We start from the raw sequence: 7,500 nt of genomic DNA on the forward strand, positions 1-7,500 counted from the left end.
TAGAACTGTTGAGTCTCATCAGGAGATTACTGATCCAGACAACGAAAGTTATGTGTTTGATGGGTCATTGGCCAATGTTTGCAAAAACGTAATCCGCCTTCCTTGTACTCGTACATGTTCATTGCTGTGACTTTAACATCGTTAGTTCCCACGGCTTGCTCCCATCTAAAATTGTAGCTCAGTCGGTAGAGCAGCGGTGATCTAACCCGAAGGTCGTGGGTTCAATTCCCACCCTGGTCAGAGTTTTTCTCTGTCCTTGTGTGGGCCCACTTCCATTATTAGGGCTAACGCTCACATGGTTCATATGGGGTAGAAACTTAGCACTTCACATTACACTCTAATCAGTTAAGTCTGTTCAAAAATAAGTGCTACACGGTCAATGTTTGCAAAAATGTAATCCTTCCTTGTGTTCATGACAAGTCCGACGTTAGACTCAATTAATTTCGACGAAGTGTAATTTGGATAAACCAACATATGCGAAAAAATACTGAAAAAGGAAAGCAAAACTTACTGGTGTGTCCACTTGGCGAGTTCACAATGGTAATGGTAATGAATTTATATTGCGCATTTTCTATTGGTATATTCAAATGCGCTTTACAAGAAAGTGATCTATGGGGGAGATCGGACATCAGCATATACATATATAAAGTAGAGAAAAGGTTAGATCTTAAGGACGGTGCCTACTATGGTTATTGCGCACACGTTCTGCGCATCTCTAGATACTCGGATTTCCTATCGGGTGATGCTTACTAATACAGGGATATTTTTGCGCTGTTTAAAACTATCCGAAAAAAGTAGACCTTCGTAAGTACTCTTGGTATCCAAAAAGAAAATTGGGGGTAACCATGCATTTTTGAGAGATAATTAAGCTTCAATTTGAGAAAGAACGCCATAGATTGCTTTGTATTTTAAAGCTTTTTACAAAGATTATTCATGAATTATCTTTGAAAAATGCGTGGTTACCCCCAATTTTGTTTTTGGATTTCAATAACACTTGTTAAGATCTACAATTTCCTGCATAATCACACACCGGGGCAAAAATTTCTTTAATTAGTAGGCACCGTCCTTAAGGCCTGATCTTTTCCCTGTGACACGGTAACTAGAATTGAAAAGTTTCCTAAAAACTCCCGTTATATAATACGAACGAAAGATATTACTAATAAATTGTAAACGGGTAAAACACATCCGTTGTATTGTCCTGGGGAATAGTGCATGACTTAGCCTGAATACGACCTCGCATGGCAATCCGTAGGGAGCATGGGGGATGGGAAGGAATGGGGGGAGGGGTGAGACCGTTATAATAATAATGAACTTGATTTTAATGTCAGTCTACAAGCGCTGGGACACTAATTGGAGACACTGTACATTGTTAAATTAAAAATTGGCTTTTGATGAGAGAGGAAATCTCTCGGAGCAGAGCACTTAACTCACACTTGACACCGAGTCTGAGAATCAAGCTAGGGCCACATTGGAGCGAGGCAAGTGTTCTTCGTGACCACTGCGCCAGTCCTAATGTTGTCCTAATTTTCAGACGTTCTAATAGTAAGAATTTAATAAAGAGACTGGATCAGTTCGATTTCTTTCCTTTGCAGTTTGTTTCAGTCGTCACCCTTGCTTTAGAAGGGAAATAACCGGTTAAGAAGGTAATACATTGACGTGAGAATAGAAGGGTTCCCAGTTTAATTTTAGTTACCAAATTTCGTGACTTATGCGAGCTGAAAAAAGCCCTTCCACACAATCTGGTCATAAAAATCTGGTCGTAAATTTGAAAACCGCAGTCGAAATGAATTGATAATAACGATGATCAACCAAAAGACCGCAAAATAACAAAATGATTCACCATAAAATCTTCGCATGAAACGTCAGCATGCACAATGGTGTGTTTACTTCGACATTACTTGAGTCTAACAGTTAATAAAGAGAGCGTATGTGAAAAAACTGTCTGTACTTTATTATCATTTCCATCTTGAAACCCGATTATTTTGGACTAGAAACTGACAATCTGTTTGAGGAAAACTCGAGAGAAGAGGGTCAGTTCTTGTGCACAGAGGAACGAAAAAACAGTTTGATAAAACTATCCTGGTAGACAATCTATCGTAGATAGTTCACTTCGTTGCCTGGATAAATGTCGTTCTCTTGCCTACAAAAACTAATTATTCGAAAAAACTAGAAATGTCATCTGTTTTCACGTTTGAACCCAAATGATTCAATGAATTATCGTTCGTCTGTTAGTTGCAAAAAATTCAGCGAAATTCGGAACGCAAAAATGTGAAATTACTGCACATGTTATTGGACTCACCAAGTATGAAAAATTCTCCCCCGAAAAGCACCACAATGTGTCCAATGTGGCTGACTTTAGCGGCGCGATCTTGCTGAAAGCCCCTCAAGAAGTGATTTCGTCCGCGGTTAAAGTGTTTGTAAACGATCTAAATGGAAAATATGGTTTTTATATTAGAACCCAGATATCAAAATGGTATTATTATCTGTACTTGGAAATTTGTCACTTATAAGTTTCATTTGAACTTCACTTCTTACTCGTCAATGGCACAAGGAAGTAAGAGATGTTAAATGCAACATGGTCTCTTGAACTGTCTTGCATTCAGGGGAACAAATTAGGCCTAAATTAACGTGCTAAAAATTAAGATCAAACATAAATATTTCATAAGAAAGAGAATGTTCAAGAGAAAAAAACTGACCACTTTTTAACATGCATAAATCGAAACTGCATACGGACTTTCAAAACTGCTAAATTTAGCACTGAAGATATAGAAGATGAAATTTTCCACTTTAACAAAGTGTTTTTCGTATAAAAAGGCTACCGCTTTTCAAGAAAGAGATATTCAACACTGGCACTGAGACATGAGTTTCTCTCGTGGAATAAAATCCCACATGTACTTGCTGCGGCGGACAAAAAAAAATCGTTGCTTGCACTAATCATTCAAAAAATATATATATAAAAATAAATAAATAAAGGAAAGTCAGTTAAAAGAAAATATATTTTTGTGAAGCGGTTTCAAAAGTCTCTATAATGAAAATTTCAAAATGAAAATATTTACTACCAAAGGCTAATATGGCTAAATGGAATGAACTTGAAATTCTTAATTTTGGTCGGCAAAAAGTAAAACTTTTCGTTGCGGTTGTTTCTCATGAGTCTAGCAATTACCGAATTACACAGAGCATAAAATGCGATGAGCGAAATGCATTACTTCTTGTGAAAATTGCATTCTAGAAAACTGAAAAATTACATTACATGTAACAAAATCAAGGGGCACCGCTTTTAAGGGCGAAAACAATTTCAGCAAGTGCTTTATAGGCAAACGGCTAATCGAACCATGGCAATGTGTTCGATACGGATCCATCTTCGCCAAACGCAAGCATATTCTTTTATGATTTTCTTCCTTTCTACATAAAGAACTAATTAAATTTCCATTAACTTGAACATTATAACCTGTTTGAATAATTTCGTACCAATATGACGAAAAACGTTTTCTCTTTGCTGTTAAATACCGCTATCAAGATTTACCCGGCGACCATGTTGACAAGAAAAATAGCGTACTGTGCATCTCTAATAACGCTTACCTAGGTTAGACGTGGTATTGCTCGAACAGGTTATCGACTCGTGAAGAAGGTGCATTGATCTTAAGGACAAAATGGACTCAATCTTTATGTCCACTCACAGCTAATTGAACACTTGATTTTAATAAAAATTGATCAGTGTCTCGACATAATACACAGAAACGAAGCAACGATTGGGCAGAAACCAGTGCTTTTTCATTCTGCGGACAAAACACATTTTCTTTCAAATATTCTCAGGTGTTAATGAATTCAATCTCACGGCGATTCTCATATAAGCGTTGTTTAGAGATATATGTGCCTCACTGAATGGCCACCATCTTGGATCAAGCAAGCTTTTGGTTTACACGAGTTTCGTAAGTTGCTTAATTGAGCACCCGACTTGAAGATCTTTCCATGATCATTGAAAAAAATTGAAAGAAAAATAAAATAGAGTTACAAGCGTAGTTGAATGACCTCGAAAATGGAAGCTACAATAGTTGCCAGAGCCACCGCTGAAACCCGAATCCTCAAGGTTTCAAATGCAGCGACGGAACCAAACGACGGCCTGATTGCGTTTGTAGACGTACCTAGAGTATAAGCAAACGGAAGTGGCAAGTTGAAGTGTGGCGTTTTCTATTTTAAATTTCTTTGGCGTTACCACATTTGCATTGCTAAGTGTCTATTTTTATAGCGATGTTTGGAAGGGTCAGGACGCAGCTATTGGAACGGCTCTTGTAATTCGTCCCGGAAATAGGCGTAAAAGAAAATGGAGCCTACTTCTTAGACACAAGACAACTGCATCCTTACCCTGCGAGCAGAGTCTCTTCGATCTTCCTACTGTAGAAAAGTCGGGAAGGGGAAGAAGACTCTGCCACCTCGACCTTCTTTGATTTGCCGCTCGTCCAAAGAAATGCATGAGTAGGCAGTCTAGTTTCGACTGATCAACAATTGTTTAATTATCGGCCATGATCCATCGCGGCATCAATATTTTTTAAAATTAACTGTCTAAATTCCCATGAGTATTTCCTCTGTATGTCGGTTACAGAAACTAGTCTGCCTGAAACGTAAGAATTTTTCAATAAAAAATGAAATGGCAATGTCAAAGTATTATTAACTATCTCGAGTTTCCAAGGAAATCATTGTTTCCTTGGTTGTCGTGTGTTTGCCAGAGTTGTTCGAAAATATCCCGGCTGTTTGTTTTGTGGTTACTGGTCACGCGTTACTGACACCGAATGCATTTGAGTTTTTAATGCATGCTCAAGCGAAATGTGGAGGCGGCTGGCAGAGTCTTCTTCCTCTTCCCGACTTATCTAGGAAGATCAAAGAGACTCTGCTCGGAAGGTACTGCATCATATACCGCTCCATTGAAAATAGAGCTGTGTGGTAGCTACCCTAGAATACGGAAAGTCGACTTTCACTTCCACTTCTGATTTCCACCCGTTCTATGTTCGAACAAGACGCCTGGGTGGCATTTACTCCGGCCATTCAGGGAGTGAGTGGGCACGCAGTTGATTCATGTATTCAAACAGGTGCACAAAAATTACAGGCCATACAACTTAAGTGGGTATACACTCCAAACCACAGGCAGATTTGAAATAAAACTGTTATCGAAAAAATGTTTCTTGTACATGCAAGCCGCAAAGCTCGGGAGAACAAAAGATTCCTGACGATGCAGATTTCTGTTGACCATAAAAGTTTGTTTTTTTCTCAATTTCTACTCCAGATAGGTTTCATAAGAATATCAAGGAGTGGAATTTCACCGTTCTGTTTAAACTCAATGGTGAATTTAATGTTGTTGCGTCTTCCATTCAAGTAATGTAAAAATTCAAAGCATCGACGGTTTTCGTTATTCAGACCTGAATGGGAGACGCAACAACATTAAATTCACCATTGAGTTTGAACAGAACGGTGAAATTCCACTCCTTGATATGCTATGCTATATAGGGATGTAACAGACTTCGGTCTTTACAATTCACGATATCTCGCTGGACTTCATTCAGTAGTGATGTTTAACAAGTAAAGGCCCCTGAGGCTCGTCCGCCATACGAAGAAGATATCTTACTAAATTGAAATTTCACCATAACCCAAGGTAAAAGGTGTCTTGCCACTCATTCTCCACTTTGTGGTCTTGGAAATACATAATTGAATAGCGCTTTTGGGAAATCTTAAACCTAATTCATTCCACTGAAATCAAAACGGCCTATGATACTATCAAAACCGATATTCAGTAAAAAACAACCTTAAATGCAATTATACAAGCTGCGTTACCGTAAACACAACTGAGGCAACAATTAGGAGATAAAAATGTGCTGATAAACCGGGGAGTGGCATGGAAAACATCACCCAAATGGGCGGATTTCAGCTTGTTGTTTTGTTTCAAAACAAACCCTGCGAACGGCCTTTTTGTACGATACTATCGCCTTTGTGTCAAATAATATAAACAATTGAAGATGTGATTTTTCCCTCAGGTTTGTGTATTAAAAATAAATTAGTTGAGAAAACTGAATTCCCATTTTGCTCTTAGGTCAAGGGTTAAAGTGTACACCTTATTAAAATACTTATAATGCTTGGTGTATTACAAATATAATATTATTATTGCAAAAAAAAAAAATGAAAATGTCATTTGAAGTGCTTTTTTCTCTGTGTTTTACACGACAGCGATAAGAAATCCGATAGCGATAAACTAGACTTCAATGGGATGCTGAATCCATTTATAACACGCGAACTTTTGCATGTTATCAAATCAGGCGGCATTTGATATTTCGCATTTGGGCTATATTGACTCAAAATCACTGAGCGCATTAAAAAAAAAACCCTGTATGACAACTTGCACTTCAAAGGAATCAGCGAGCTATTTCTCTCGAATTACATCACACCAATCAAAGTTAATTAACACGAAGCTTAAAGCTTTATAGCAATTCTACTGAATAAACATAAATCATAATACTAACTGAATAGGTGAATAGAATTTCTAGAATTGTAACGACCTTAGAGTTTTCGAGGGTTCGAATTGTACCCTTTTCATTCACGATAAATACAGTGTTATATGAGCCTATGATATCAAAGGAGTTACGAAATCTATCCAAACTTTGAATGATGAATGTACAGGTCACACATTATATCAGAAAAATTGCCAGTAATCGCACTTTTAATTTTCCTTACCTTAATCTACCGATTATTGCGCATCGCTTATCCCCTTTTCAAAATGGCGAATTTCGCTCTGGGGCCATAACCGAGAGTCACCTGCAGTGCTCCTAACTTCGTAAAATCAAACCTTAAACTCCAGCGCTGAGGAGGAAATCAGTGAATTTGTTATTCGGCGTACCTAGACGACAATAGACAAAAAAAATGTTGTCTCACCCATCGATTTGCGCTGGCAGGCAGAAATTCAGTGTTTTTTTACGGCACACACAGCTTTTAACTACGGGAAGTGAAACACGAAAACTGGGATCACAGAAACGGTGCCGGCCATCACGATCTCATGACATGATTTGCACAAAGGTGATTAACATTTAACACTTGTATGAGCAAGGAATTAAAAGAAAAACAAATCGTGGTTAATCTGTCAAATACACAAACTATAATGAAACTTATCACAAATGTCACAATAATAATTATTCTTAACGACTTTGTAGGCCAAACGCCAGCATTCATTACAACAAAGCGGAATAACGTTCTCCTAAAAAATTACTGTCTCATTAACACATCCATCAGTTGGTTTCCAGAGGATTATTAATGTCTTCAAAGCACAGAATTATCGCATCCTTTCCTTTCTGTGAGGCTACAATACCAAGAAAAGCCCAATATAATTATATTTAGGCCCTTTTTCTCGAAATTATAGGTCAAACGCGCACGGTCATGTTTCAAAGACCGAAGTAATAAGGTTTGACTATGTAAGTTGGTTGAAATTTTGCGTTTTTCAACTGAATCCGAATACCAGGTACG

At 37.8% G+C, this 7,500-nt stretch overlaps 1 protein-coding gene across 1 annotated transcript in view; it reads right to left on the bottom strand.

Annotated features, from left to right (window-relative positions):
* The window catches only part of LOC137976397 (nitric oxide synthase 3-like), a 46,090-nt gene extending 39,060 nt beyond the window's left edge, over window positions 1-7,030 (bottom strand). The window contains exons 1-3 of the mRNA XM_068823739.1: window positions 6,916-7,030; window positions 6,718-6,843; window positions 2,300-2,426 (exon numbers count right to left, since the gene is read on the bottom strand). The gene's annotated coding sequence lies outside the window, so the exon portion shown is untranslated. The remainder of the gene's footprint in view (window positions 1-2,299; window positions 2,427-6,717; window positions 6,844-6,915) is intronic.
* Window positions 7,031-7,500: the final 470 nt, after the last annotated feature.

The sequence above is a fragment of the Montipora foliosa genome, chromosome 11 (assembly GCF_036669935.1).
Source record: "Montipora foliosa isolate CH-2021 chromosome 11, ASM3666993v2, whole genome shotgun sequence".
Lineage (NCBI taxonomy): Eukaryota > Metazoa > Cnidaria > Anthozoa > Scleractinia > Acroporidae > Montipora > Montipora foliosa.